This window comes from Pelodiscus sinensis, chromosome 10 (assembly GCF_049634645.1).
Source record: "Pelodiscus sinensis isolate JC-2024 chromosome 10, ASM4963464v1, whole genome shotgun sequence".
Lineage (NCBI taxonomy): Eukaryota > Metazoa > Chordata > Testudines > Trionychidae > Pelodiscus > Pelodiscus sinensis.
The window spans coordinates 23399908-23415511 of record NC_134720.1 but is presented as its reverse complement, the minus strand read 5'-3'; the positions used below and the strand labels follow the sequence as shown (position 1 = coordinate 23415511).

General features: G+C 40.4%; 1 long non-coding RNA gene across 2 annotated transcripts in view; it reads right to left on the bottom strand.

Moving 5' to 3' along the window:
* The window catches only part of LOC112547677 (uncharacterized), a 337654-nt gene that overhangs the window by 22469 nt on the left and 299581 nt on the right, over window positions 1–15604 (bottom strand). The window contains exons 4-5 of one of the 2 annotated variants that reach the window (XR_003091472.2): window positions 5582–5638; window positions 4177–4769 (exon numbers count right to left, since the gene is read on the bottom strand). This is a non-coding gene — a long non-coding RNA (uncharacterized LOC112547677). Of the gene's footprint in view, window positions 1–4176; window positions 4770–5581; window positions 5639–15604 lie in introns of those variants that run through there. The other variant, XR_012906383.1, reaches the window with a different exon arrangement.

Sequence of the window (15604 nt, the reverse complement as noted above, 5' to 3'; positions counted from 1 at the left end):
TACTAACCATGAGCACTTCACTCCTTGACAGACTCCTTATACTAGGTCAGGGTCTCCAGACTTATTCTCCCCCTTAGACTTTCTCCTTGTCAGAATCTGTTTCATACTGTCAAATGAATCTTTAGCAACAGGGATTTGTTTCCATATTGTTGTACCTGGTAAGCACAGAAAGTACACGAGCTTTTTCAGTAAATTAAATGGAAAGATTATTGTTTTTGCCCTAAGCAGACAGTACAGATCATTCTCCAGAAGATAAATGGAGAAATCAAAATTCAGCAAGAGATTGAGCACTTGTCAAACCAAATTGAAGGCAGTAGGCAGCAAAATTGGATTTTCTTTTACAATAATATGCAGTTCATATTCTACCATGAATACTGTAATATGTGCTTTCTTATAGAATATCTATGACCCATTTCTAGAACTATTCCTCACATCTTCAGTATATTTTCCTATATCATAACTCAATGCATAGTAATGTTAAGATATTTGATTTGATGAATAGTCTTATGGGACATATTGTCTTGACAAGAAACAGTACACCTAAGATTCTAATGTCAGAAATCTGTAGTAATTCCACCCAACTCAACAGTGTTATTCTACATTTTCAGATAGGATCAGAATCTGCCTCTAAAGAGATATATTGGCCAGATCCTTGACTGATGTAAATTCATGTAGATGCACTGAAATCCAAAGCAGTTATATCAATTTAAAATGGTGAGATCACTTCAAATATAATAAATAAGAAATGTTAGTTTCTTCACAACCTTTAGATGGTATGTAACCCACCAGTGGGGAGAAATGATCTGTAGGATTCAGTTTGTTTCAACTGCAAGAAAAAAGATCCAAGATCTGGACAGAGGAACGTGCGTAAAAGGAATTCACATTGCCTGTAGTTTACAGATGGGAATGTGAGGCATGGAATTAAGTGACTTGCCCAAGATTACAAAGGTTGTCAGGGACCGATCCAGGAATTCAATTCAGATCTCCTAGTCCAAGACTAGTATTTCAGTCACAACAGCATTCTTCTTTCTCATTTGTGATGAGACAAGTGGCACAGATATGGATATAATTATTTTTTAAATTAAGATCTGGATTTATAAAATTGCAATCTCCTTACACATATTCTCTAGAAGCAGTAGCATTAGATAAGAGGGCAACAATCTAAAAGGACTATGGCTAGTAAGTAGGTAGGTTCCATTGCCATATGAAGTAGTAGTTTTCAGAAATTTATATCTCCAAGAAATATTTCTTGCTGAAATTGGCTTAAAAATATCACAACCAGAAAACACTGAAATGTTTGAGTCTCAAAGAGTGATAAAAATGCACAAAAAGTTCAGCCTTAGGGAATGCTGTATATGATCCATATCAGATGATACTTAATATGAGCTGAAACTCGCACTGTACAAATTTTATTTAAATGATAGAGCTCAGGGAGCTCAAGAAGTACCTTACAGTCAGAGTGATGCTATCGACTGCTTGCTCAAGATCTCTGAAATATGCTTCTTCAAGAGCAACTAATAAAGCAAGATTGACTGAAGTCCCTTTTAGTCATTCTCTCAATGTTCATGTAAGGCTATTCTGAAAAAGTAAAAAATGTCTTTTTTTTCCTCTTCTGAGTAAGCTAACTGGTTTGATATTTAAGAATGTTCTTACTTCGAGTTCAAAAGAAAAAATGTATACTGAATTCTGATCTTTTCTGTCATTTGAACACACCAAAAATCTGTATCTGCCTCTAACCTTCAATGATGAATTCACATATTTGTGAGAAATGCTTAACTACATTCATTTCTTGATTGATGAAATTTCTGTACAATCCAACGAGGAGAGCCATGGTTTCACCTTACTGGTTTTGTGGAGCATGCGGTGTTGGTTTACTATTTGGTTTTTTTTCTTACCTTCCTTTCAAGCATCATGTATTGCTTACTGCTGGTGGATGTTACCAGAACAATGGTCTCATTTGTTTTAGCACATTGCAAAGTATTTTCCTACATTTGGAAATAATTCGGTCATTGTAATACTTAATATGTTATAGCCTTATATCTGTTATTCTAATCAAATGGTAAGTAAACAAAAATATCCAAAATGACTTTAGAGTTGGCCCCAAACCAAAAAAATCATGGATCAATTCATATCTGACTGTCTGCCACCAGAAAAATAAAGTGGTTATTTCTGATAATTTATTTTAGCAAGTTATGTATACTCTAATCACACTGTTGATATCCATATTTTAAATGCTTAGATTTCAGAGCTGAGATTGGAGTTAATATTCAGAACCATCCCCTCTTGCTACTTACAGTGGATTGTAGCTGCTATCATTGCATTGAAAGGTCAAAGATATGCTACTCCAGCTAGTTTACATAGCTGGTTGATGTATCGTACATCATGTTTCTGTGCCACCCACACAGTAGGAGACTGATGGCAGCAAATGCTGCCATTGGCTCCTCTATTAGACCCACTAAATCGAACCCCAGAAGCTTGACTACAGCTGCATCGATCTTCTGCATAATGTAAATGTGTCCTTAGGGTATGTCTGTGCTACAAACAACAATCCATGATGTTGAGTCTCAGGTTTCATGAGGTATCAAGATGCAGCTTTGATTATGAGACTTTTCGTCCCACCAGTTTTCAGGGCAGGGGCTACAGCCCAAACAGGAATGTTTACTATGTTATTTTTAGCCCTGCAAGCCTGAGACAATGGTCCTGAGCTCAGTGCTGTGTATTATTCTTTGCAGTGTAAACACATGCTCTTCCACATCACTACGTCTGGACATACCTCTTCCAAAAAGCCAAACTTACCACCTACACTCAGCTTGTTAACTGAGAGATTGGAGGACTTGTGAGGTGCATAAATCCAGTGAGAAAGATGTCCAATTTAAAAGAAGGATAGGTTAATGCAAAATTAGTTTTGGACACATATGTGGAGTTCCTGGAAAATCTTACGGTTTTGCTCGGTTTTGCCTTGCAGTTCCCTTTGAGCACCGAGTGGCTTTTGCAGAAACCAGTGGAAAGGATGTCAGAAATGCAAATCCAAAGCTACACACTGTGTGGGCCACATTTTCAGAAGAGTTCAGCGCATGTATACTTTGAGAATCTGGCGATATGTGTCACAATAGGAACTACTGAGCTCCTCTGAAACTGTCCCCATGTTTCCAACCTGCAAAGTTCTGCTTTGTAAATTAGTGGGCTTAATTCTCCATCTTTCACTTTGTGCAATCGTTTACACCTGTGCCAAGAGGATGTTATTGCCTACCAAAGCAGAGAGGGAGCATTTTACAGCTACTTTGCATTTGCATAAATAACTACACAAAATGCAAGTCAGTAGCTTAATGAGCATGTTATTTTATCTGACAACTAAGTGAAAAAGCCCTGTGCTTTATTCCTCTTATAGTTGGTGTGCTTAATTATGATCTCATATCCACAGTGTAAATGAGGGGCAACTCACTGGAGATGTATTTTTGCTAAAATCATCATGGGTCAGGCAAGGTATGTTAAGTTACAGCATTTGTGGTAAACTATCTTTTAGATCATCTACAATATATGACAACAACTCTTCACTCATCCTATAATAATGTAGATATTCACACGAAGGCAAATGACATGAACTGACTATTGAGCATAAGGAATTTTTGCTCTCTAGTTGTATAAATAAATTAAATTCAAAACTTGTTTTAAGGACAGGGAATGCGTGATTATTGACAATAAGTTATTAAGCTATTTCCCAAAGTGGAGGATGAGAATTATGCCAGAGTTTACAGAAGCAGAAAGCAAGAGCACATGCAGAATCCTTAATAAATAGATCAGTAATATTTTGAAATTAAACCTTATCATTGATTCTTTATGGTGGGATGGATTTTCAGGTCCTGGGAAAAGAAGAGTGTTTCGCATTGTAAGGTATTGTTTCTGTTCCTTGACTGACAAGCAACCCTATAAATCACATTTGAACACATTTTGACAGTGAATATTCTTAAATTGAATGCATCTCATGCTGCACCCACAACAAATGTATTAAAATGAAAATTAGTCTATTATCTGTGGCTCAGAGGTCCAAGTATTATCAAGTCCTTAAAATATTACAGAGATTACATTAGATGTACTAGCAGGGACCTCCTTTCTATACTGCTATTGTTGTCTGCTTAAACGAAGCACACAAGATCTTTTATAGGGAAAAAGGCAGTATGCCGCATTTATTGAGAATACAACAGTTGCATATGCTTTTCAATCACATACACACACAAAACATCATGCATACACAATCCTGTCAGATGATGTCGTAGTTACCAGTCCAGAGTCTGTGTCAATCTAGTGGCCAGCTAGATTGAACACAGAGGGGAGCAGGGCCTTTGTCGGTCGCGAGCCGATGCTCTTCTAGGGATGGTGACAGACGAACCCAAAGTTCCATAGCAAAGCACCCTGCTTTTATAATCCTTTTCTCTGTGACCGGAATGTTATCTTGTTGATGTCAATTGTTCCCAAACATCTTCCAAGGCTCATCCTGTAATCAATCGTCTTTAGGGGTGCCTGCTACGCTTCAAGACTCGTCAATCTGCCACTCTGCCAATCCTCTTGTGAGTAGGAGGTACACATGGATGGTTATAGATGACTTCTCTGCAGCCAGGTCACCTCGTTTTCTGGCCTTTGCCCATGCTCGCTCACCCCCCTTCTCTGGCCATCTGGTTCTAAGCAATATAACGTTGCATCTTATCTCGACACATTCATACTCCTCTCGCCCACCTGAGCAATGTTACAAGGACTTTTGAAATTACATAGATCTGCATCGGGCAAAGCAAAGAGGCATTGTAAATCAAGCAATTAAGGCTTTGGCCTTCAACGTTTTTCTAATCTTATTAACACAGACACAATACCCAGAACTGTCCTTCCACTTAGGCTCATTTACTAAACTCACTTTTAGGGCAAAGGAATAGACATTTAACTAAAAGGACTTAATTCAATACAATATTAAATGTATATTGCTATATTATTGCTACATTATTAGACTACATTACTATATTGCTAAACCTAAAATACAAATATAACAAAGAATAAAGCTTTCAATCCTAACAGTGTCACCACTTTTTCCATAATGTTTCCTGTCTCAGCCATCCCCCTTCTCTGAGGTAGGAAATCCCCCTTTTCATCTCTCCTCTGAAATTGATGGTTCCACCTTCCTCTGATGATCTCTCCTATTTTTCCACTCTTGATTGGTAGTCTCAACCAGGATGTTCTCCAGGCTTGACCCCTCTAGGTTCTTCAGGAGGGATTCTTCTTCTGACATTCACTGTCTTGTTTCCTATTTCCCCAAGATAGATGAGAATACCTGCTTTTACTCACTGAAGATGACTGGAGCTCTCCTCCAGAGTAGAGGGCATGTCTTCCTCCAAGGCAAACTCAAACCGCTGTCAAGATTTCATAGACCCTCCACAATCACCAGGAAGATATAGGGAAAATTCATGTTGATTTCACGTTCACCTATTCTTTCTTGGCCACTTGTCTACCCAGTCATAATACACATCACATTCTAACCCTTTCAGCACCTGGCCAAAGAATTGTTCACAAACAATATATAATATTTTTAAATAATTACCTGAGACATTTCCAAAGAACAAATTCATCTGAGGAAATCACAGCCTGATTGGATATTCTGGAAGTAGAAAAGAAGGATAAAATCATCAGATTTTTATTTGTTATAAATCTTTTGGTCAGGGCTACTCAGTTAAACACAGATGACAGTGAACCATCTGTCATTCTAAACTGAATAAAGACAATTCAAAATATTGCATGGGCTTTCACTCTGTTTCCTATGCAACCCAATGTAATATAATTCAGGGTACTGTCAACCTCACAGCCTGACATTATGTGATTAGGGTATCAACTAGTGTATACTGATGTAGGTCCATTGAAATTGGTGCAGTTACATGCATTTTCGCCAGCTAATAATCGCCTAAATGTCTCTAATACCCATTTTAAATTAGATTTAAATAAGACTGGTAAATTCTAAATCAATGTAATAGTTTATTCATGACAAGGTACACTACTATAAAGCTGCTTCTAAAAGAACAGGTATATCATTGTAGGACTGAGTTGTCAATGTAAGCAAGGAACTATGAAAGGGAATGAATGCCATTAATAAAACCTAAAAAGTAAATCTGGTAAATACTGATATGCACAAATGTATTTTTCCAGAGCCCAGTGGACAATGATATACAAACAACGCAGCAAAATGAAGAGTATAGAAAAACCTAAAATAACAGATGATTACATACAGTACAAACTTTGAACTTGTTGTAGGAAGCGGTCACATTATCTTCCTTGAAAAGTAGAGTAGGCTATCTGAAAAGAAAACAATCAGTAGTTTAACAGTATCAGAGAGAAGACATCAGTGGAAAAATATTGATTTCGTAGGTCATGGAGCAGGGGTGGGCAAGATACGACTCACAGGCTGGATCTGGCCCACCAAGCCACTGCATCCAGCGTGCGGGCTACCCTGCCAGGACCTTCAGGCACACAGCTACCACTGTTTTCAGTGCAGGGCTGCTCTGTGTGGCTCTCTGCTAAGGAGGGATGGGGAGGCTTTGTGTGATCTCCCTACCCCAACCCAAAACTCAGCTCCTATTAGCCAGAAACAACCACCAATAGAAACTGAGAGATTGGCCTGGAGGAAGAGGGGCAGTGCAAGCCTCTCCCTGCTCAGGCTGAGAGTCACATGGAGGGAGCAGCCTGCAGTTTTAATCAGTCTGGGGCTGCAGCAGGCAGGGAGCCCAGCCTGTCTTGGGGTGTGGCAGGACTGCATGCTGGGAGATGCTTAGGTAAGTGTCTCCCAGCCAGAGCCTGTCTCTGGCACCATTGTCCCTCCTGCACCCCGAGGGTATGTCTACACTACAAAGTTAGTTCGAACTAACTTTCATAGGCGCTACACTAGCGCTCCATTAGTTCGAACTTAATTCGAACTAACAGAGCGCTTAGTTCAAACTAGGTATATCCTCATTCCACGAGGATTAAGCCTAGTTTGAACTTACTAGTTCGAATTAAGGGCTGTTTAGACCCTTAATTCGAACTAGTGGGAGGCTAGCCCTCCCCAGGTTTCCCTGGTGGCTACTTTGGCCAACACCAGGGAAACTCATCTGCCCCCCTCCCGGCCCCGGACCCCTTAAAGGGGCATGGGCTGGCTACGGTGCCCGTGCCAGGTGCAAGCCTGCCAGCACCCAGCCAGCAGACCCTGCACCTGGCACAGATCGAGCCACCCACCCGATGCCCCCCAGCCCTTCCTCTCTTCCTGGGACCAGGCTGGCAGCTCCCGGGAGCTTGCCCGGGACGGCAAGAGGTGGGCACCTGCCTGGGCTAGTGTGGACATCGTGGACGTTGTCCACGATCTCCGCACTAGGCACAGGAAAGTGGCCGTCTAGGGCAGGAGAGCTGCCAGCCTGGCCACCCAGGAGCAGGTGTGCATGAAAATCAAGGTGGTCCACGGAGACCCCCGACCCTGAGCCCTGAGCTTACAATGGCCGTCCTGGGTCCGACCAAAGGTCCATCTAGCCCAGTAGCCTGTCTGCCGACAGTGGCCAACCCTAAGGACCCTGGAGAGGATGGACCGAAGACAGCGACCAAGCCATTTGTCTCATGCCATCCCTCTCCAGCCTTCCACAAACCTTGGGCAGGGACACCACTCCTACCCCCTGGCTAATAGCACTCCATGGACCCAACCTCCATGACTTGATCTCACGTCCCTTTAAACTCTGTTCTAGTTCTAGCCTTCACAGCCTCCTGCAGCAAGGAGTTCCACAGGTTGACTCTTTGCTTTGTGAAGAAGAACTTTCTGTTACTAGTTTGAAGTCTGCTACCCATTCCTTTCCTTTGGTGTCCTCTAGTCCTTCTTTATGGGAACTCATGAAGAACTTTTCTGTATGCACCCTCTCCACCCAACTCCTACTTTTAGAGACCTCTATCCTGTCCCCCCTCCGTCTCCTCTTTTCTAAGCTGAAAAGTCCCAGTCTCTTTAGCCTCTCTTCATATGGGACCTGTTCCCAACCCCTGATCATTGTAGTTGCCCTCCTCTCTTCCACCCTCTCTCTTCCCCTCTCCCACCTCCCACCTCCTTTTCCCAGTCTCCCCCAGACAGATTCCATTTTTGAACACAATTGTCCTTTATTTTGTACATCAAGAAAAGGGACTAGGGAGGGGTAAGTGGAAGGAGGTGAGGGAGGAATGGGGTACGAGCCCCTGATGGGGAGGACTGGGCTGGCTCTGTGGGTTCTGGGTGTGGAAGCTCTCCTGCAGCCCCCCAATTGTCCCCTCTCCCCAGATGGCAGCCTGCGGCAAGTGTAGCCAGGCTGATGTCCGAGTGGTGTGATGTGCCCAGTGTGGGTACTCCGGGCACTCCAAGCCAGGACTGCTTTGCAAGTGGGGCACCCCTGAGAACTGTCTGTCCGGGGTGGGGGTCGGGACCCTTTAAGCACAGCCCTCGGCTAGCCTGAGACAGCATCTCCACACTCTAAGTCCTCCTCTGATGCCCTGCCGGCACTGCTTCCGGCCATCCGTAAGCCCGGTTCAGGGTCCACTTAATGTGGACATGCTAGTTCGAATTAGCAAAACGCTAATTCGAACTAGTTTTTAGTTCTAGACGCGTTAGTTCGAATTAGCTTAGTTCGAATTACAGCTGTAGTGTAGACGTACCCCAGCATCCTCCCTCAGGTCATCATCCAAAATCTTTGCACCCCCCACCCCAGGTCACAACTCCCTCCCAGACTCTGTACCCCTTCCTACATCCCTCCCCCAGGCCAGAATCCTCTCCTGCACCTATACTCCCACCCTGATCCTACAACCCTATCCCCTGACCCAGGTCACAACCCCTCCTTCTCCCAAACTCCCTCTCAGACCTGACACCATCTCCTGCACCATAGTCCCTTATCTCATGCACCCTTCTGTACCCAACCACCATCCTACACCCAGAACCTCCTCCACCGAAAAGTGCATCCTTGACCACTTTCCAAAATCCTGGAGTGGCCTTCCACCAAAAATTATTGCACACCCCTGTCATGGAGTCTAGTCCCCACAGAATATTCCAAAAGAAGTTGCTAGGAAGGAAAGATCCACCAAAAGAGAGAAGTTTGCTTTGTGAGAGTTTTCTATTTTTATATGAGTAAATATTCTCTCTCAAGGAAGAATAGTGCAGAAATTTAGGGCATTATTTTGGCAACAGTATATTGCACATTGCCATAACCCTTGCAGTGTGTTTAGAACACATCACATATTTCAGGATTTCTTCCAAGGGTTTTTATTCTCTTTTTAGGAATATTTTTCTATGATTCGGCCATGGACAATCTAGTTTAATTAAATTGTATCCTCTTCAAGTTGCATATTTTTGCCCTATATGTAGGGCAAATGCCTGACCAGTAGTCAATTTACAAGCATCTAGAAGATGGTGATAAGTAACAGTCAGGATGGATTTGTTATGAACAGATGTCCAACCAACCTTATAGCTTTCTTTGATAGGGTAACAATCCTTGCAGATAGAGAAAAGCAGTAGATGTGGTAAATCTCGACTTTAGTAAGATTTTTGATACTATCCTGAATGACCTTCTCAATAACAAACAAGGAAAATACAACCTAGAAGCAGCAATTTTAAGGTGGATGCACATAGGGGGTTGGTAATGTAGACAAAGCAAGGCATTTCCGTCCCAAAACTGCCTACATGTTCTAGCCACTGGGGAAGGCTGGAGCTGTGGGACAGCAGCACTGGTCTCCGGCTACCTGGAAAGGCTGCGGCCATGGTGCAGCAGCTTGCCTTCCCAGCCACCTGGACCACTTGGGAGGTCTGCAGCCATGGCGTGGCAGAGAGATGCAAGTTTTTGAGACAATAACTTTGATAAGTTGCATAAATCAATGATGTACAAGCATGGAGGCCCTGTATAATTTCCCCATTTGTGAACTACACCAAAGGTACATAACTTTTATTTTACTTTGTTATTATTTAGACAGCTGGCTAAACTGTGCAGAATCTGAAGCTTTGATTTATTTTTCTGCAAGGAACACACTAAAATGATGATAAAACAAAGTTTCAGATACTGTAGCACAGCTTGGCCTGCTGCCTAAATAGACTGCAGCTGTGACATGCATAATCTCTCCTTAGCATTTAAAAGTGAAAAATACTAAAACTAGGAAATTATGTCTTAGCTCTCTCAATCCCCTTGGCTTCTTCATAGTACCCCAAGGCAATTTCCTCCAGCTCCTGTGCCCTGAAGCAGGGGTAAACGCATGCAGACTGCAGACTGTGGGAGTGCTGTGATACTCTAGGGAAGGCACATGAAGGGCACATGATATACTTGTCAATGCAGAAAACATTTCAAGTTATTTCTTTTTGAGTAGGTTGAGAAGTTATAGTTCTGTCCCATGAAAACTTTGCAAAAATGAAAATCTGCCAGATTCTTTTTGCTTCACTTTACATTTCACATCACCTAACCATTTTTCAGCTTTCAGCAACTGAAAACCAAACAACTGGGCCGGGCAGAGTTGGGAGGATGCTAGTTTGCTGAAATAAAAAATTCAGTTTATGCTTGTGAAAAAGGAGTTTTTGTTTTCTTTTGCTAAAACCAAAAATGTCTATTTAGATTAAAAGCTATTTTCAGGTTAATCAAAAAAAAAAAAAAACTACAAGAAACAATACTTTTGATGGGAAATTATAGACCAGTTCTAAATTTTGAATACAAATAAATAAAAGAAAAATAGAGAGAAAAAAAGAGAAAAAGGGAGGAAAGAGAAAAAGAGAGAAAAGGAGAAAAGAAAAAGAGAAAAAAAGAAACAACTCAGGAGCTTCACAGCTCCAAATTATGCACCTGATTTTTTTGTTACACAGTTAAATCAAGACTAGCTCCCCTGAAATCAAGGGAATATTATTGATGTAATATCAGTTAATGTGAGAGGAGAATTTGGTTCTGAGAGTACAGAATGGCTTCTTGTGTCATGTCTCTTTTAATTATTAAAAGTGGGCCAAATTTTGATCTCATTTACAGTTTTGTAAATTAATATGGAATTACACCACTGCAACTGGGATCAGAATCTGACCTGCTGCTTCCTTTATTAGGAATACACATATATCAAGTTTCTTAAGCTATGGAGTCTGATTCTCCAAGGGTGTATCTACGCAGTGGCGTTATTTCGGAATAACAACCGTTATTCCGAAATAACAATGTGTGCATCTACACAACAATTCCGCTATCTCAAAATAATTTTGAAATAACTGATGACTTGTTCCAACTTCTGTAAACCTCATTCCACAAGGAATAATACCTATTCCAATATAGCTATTTTAAAATAGCTGTAGTGTGAACACTCCACTGATGCGATTTTGAAATAGCTCCTCTCTAGGGCCATTCAAACCAATTACTCCTCAGTGCCTCTTGGGGCTCTAAATTGAGGTAGTGCATCTACATTAGAGAAGCCTGCCTCAGACTAATTTTGAAGCTTCCCTATAGTATAGACATGCTATTTCGAAATAAGCTATTTTGGAATATTTCTTCTGGAATAGCTTATTTCGAAACAAGCATGCAGTGTAGACATACCCTAAGTCATGAAGACTTGTGTGCCTGTTTAGCCATTGGTTTCAGAGGAATTACACCAATGTAAAATAAGGTAATTAAGTGATTCAACACTACTTAAATTTCTTAAAAAGGTAGGGGAAAGAGGTAGTACAAATTTCACTGAAGTCAGTGCAAAGCCTTCCAGAGACTTTAAAAGGAGTTGTATTTGCCCTCTCCAGCAATGCTCTAGCATGAAATAATTTATCAAATTGAAACAACTTGCTCATAAATAATCTTTCTGCATCATCAGCTCTTATGAATTTATAACTACATGCACGTTTTTGTTCATTGCATTTTCCTGAGAAGACACAGTAGCCTGAGGCAGTTTTGTTCTCCTTTCTCGAATGCAATGAATTCAGCCTCAGGGTATTGCAAAGTCTGATCAATATTTACTCAGCAAGAGAACTGTAACATGAATAAAAACATTTCTAATCATACAATGCATCTTCTTGACTAGAATGCCTGACCTGTTCTGGAGCAAGATTTAAAATATTTAATTGGGGGTGGGGAAAAGGGAAATAATTCAGAGCTTTGGACTAGTTTATTTAAAAATTTGTAGCTAATTTGTATTGGTGCCCATTCAGAAAATATTTATTTTCCTGCCAATCTATGCAACTATTAAGTACTGTGTTGGGGGAAAAAAAAACACTCCTGCAAATATGTATATATTTAAACTTAGCTACTTCCTTACAAAATCTTTAAACTAAAAAGTATGATGGTAAATGGATGTACTGAGCTAACAAAATGACATTTTTGGATTCCATTAAAGATAGCTGCATCCTTGCCAAAACCATATTCAGAATAAAAATGATAATACCAGGCTTTTTATGTAGCTGGATATCAGAATATATATTTTGGTTCTTTTACAGTGGAAACCTTCTGTTGATTGGTACTGCACTTTGTTATGTTAACCTCTAGTTATATTGACATTAGTTGATATTTAGTGAATATGCATCTTTTTTTTTTCAAATGCAATTTTCGTTTAGCAATGTCTTTAAGAGATCAAGCAAAATACAGGACTATGTAGCACTTTAAAGACTAACAAGATGGTTTATTAGATTATGAGCTTTCGTGGGCCAGACCCACTTCCTCAGATCAAACAGTGGAAGAAAATAGTCACAACCATATATACCAAAGGATACAATTTAAAAAAATGAACACATATGAAAAGGACAAATCAAATTTCAGAACAGAAGGGGGATGCGGGGGGGGGGGGGGGGAGGGAGGTAAGTGTCTGTGAGCTAATGATATTAGAGGTGATAATTGGGGAACCTATCTTTGTAATGGGTAAGATAACTAGAGTGTTTGTTGAGACCCACGCGTAAAGTGTCAAATTTTAGCATGAATCTCATGCTACGTAAAATGAAGAGATCATGCAAGGTAAAATGAAAACTGAGGTAACCGCACAACATTTAAGTTAATAACACTTCTACTAAAAAAATTAGGTTGGCTGAAAAAAGAAAATGTTATTTTGTTTGTTTTGTAAAAATCGGTGTGGTTTTTCTTTTGTTTTGTGTTTCATTAATTTTTTTTTCAAATCGTGCAAAAATGTTCCCTCTTAGCAAATTTTTAAACTCCCACTTGCCCGGGATGTATAACTTGTTTCAACAGATGATTGAAATAGGTTTAGCTTTCCAATTAGTATGACAAAGAAGTAGATTTTGTGTCTTGGTTGGTTCATCTTCATGATGATTTTACAGGGTTGATTTAAACTCTTTGATGAGTAAAATGTGCAGTAAAAAACAAACTAGTTTTTTCTAAGTAAATTGAGGATTGGGCATGCCAGTGATGTTCTTTGAAAAGGAGTTCATATTCTGATTGCAGGACAAAAATTAAGTAAAAGGAATGAAAAAAGATTAAGGAATGAGAAGAAGAAATCCAGGAGTCAAACACTCCTATGATTTTGTGTCTGGGTTGGATCCTAAACCTAATGGGCAAGTTCCAATTCAGATTCAGTTGAAATCTTGTGAGGAGAGCTAATGTCTTAAGGTTATTGTTATTTGAGGCAAACATCTTTCAGGAACAGCTGATGAGACTGACACAACCAATTCATAAACCTGATTTTCTTTAGCGTTCAAACCCTAATTTAAACAGAGAGCATATTTAGATGAGTCTTTAACACAACTTAAATATGTGTACTGTTCAGAAGATATAATGAATATTTTCAGGTGGGTTCTAATGTTGACAAAATAAATGCTGACATTCTAAAGAAAATATAATTATATTAAAAATCAAAGTCCTATTAACCAATGCCCAGACCACTGACCACACCTGGTAATTGAAGATTGTATGAACTCATGGGATTCGTCTTCTTGTTCATTTACTTAGGGTTGAAAGATTCATTTACTTTATTTTCTCCCTATAATTGAAAATATTTTGGCACATCTGGATATTATTGATCTCAGGAGGTGGCAAAGGTAACAAAATACCCCAATAAAAACGCTTCCATGGTATTTGCAGCTTGAGCATGATCAAGAAGAAATAGAAATCTATTTTACAGTAAGTCTATTTCAAAATTTTCTGACTAATCTGCAGTAACAGAAGACACATTCCAATATATTTAAAATAAACGACACTTCATGGATATTTCACAGATATTGATATATTTTAAATAGGCTTAAAGTATGCTGGAAGTCCAAGACTTCTATGGCATGCTCTGAGGCCTCCCCCTGAGCTTTTGGACCTGGGCTGTGTGATGGAACCTCCCCTCTCCCTATGCTTTGCCAAATGGATTTATGGACACAAATATGCAGAAGTGGGACAAATTGCCTCATGTAACCTATCAATCTTAATGTTGTAATCTGCAGGGTCTATATATCATATTTTGGTGTACATATCGTCCTTGTGTGTAAAATTAGACATGTAGAGAATGGAATGCTTTATGTATTCAAATGTGTGAACGAAAGCCATCAAGGGTGTTTCCGGTACTGGGACGCCTCAATGTGGAAGTAATTACCCCTTTAAACAGTGTCTTTTGTCTTTTAAGTCTTAGTAGTGGTTGGTCTTAGGAAGTCATGTGTCCACCCCAACTGGTAGAGGTAGACCAAGTAATTGTCCATGGAAAGGTGGTATCTATAAAACAATAGGAAGCTAGGAGTTTTGTCATCTTTGGCTGGCATGCCACACCCAGGAAGATGGTCCAAAGATGCCAGAGCAAAGGAATTTCCCTGGTTTGAAGGCTTAGATAGAACAAGAACAGTTTTAGGATGAGTTTGTAATAAGTTTGTACTGAGGTTTTAGTGTTAGAATTAGTAACGTGTTTTCTGTTATTTTAAGTTTATCATCTACTTTGGTTTGCCTGTTCTCACTGATAACCACTTACATCCTACTGTTTGCACTTAATAAAATCACTTTTATTTACTATCATCAAGCCCAGTGTAAATAATTGTGACCTGGCGGAGTTATCCCAGAGACAGCAGCCACTAATGAAGACATGGTAGTGGATGAGGAGGAAGAACGCAGTCTGGTGACAACCTGTGCACCAGGCAGCAAGGAATTGTTTTCAAGTCCCAAGTTTTATGAGGACTCTCACCAACTGTACATGGAGCATGAAGCAAGGGAAGAGATGCAGGGTCAGTTGCTGTGCCTTGGGGGGTGCGGGAGAGTGTAGTGCAGGCAGTCGCCATGTGGGATAGAAAGTTGCTCAAGTGCAACTAGAGGAGTGGGGGCAGCAGTCATGCAGGGTGGTAAGTTGCTGTATATTGCAGTGTGGTGGGGATGGCATGGCAAGTTGCTCTTGCAGCTAGAGTGGCGATGGTGTGGGGTGACCACAGATGTCTTTCTATGAGCTGGCTAAGCCCTGCCTGAGTCTGTGTTATGTCCAAACAGAGCATAAATGTACACAAAGCTACCAGCAGAATCTTGCTGGGGGAGTGTGTCAAAGCTTTGCCTAAGGAACTTATTAATTTTCTCACAAAGATTTTGTGGCAGGGCTGCCATTTCCCAACCACCGTGATACGACACTCTCCCAAATCATTCCTCAAACTGTGCTGCTGGAACCAAGGCAGTACAGAGCCTGGCTGCATAAGGAGGGG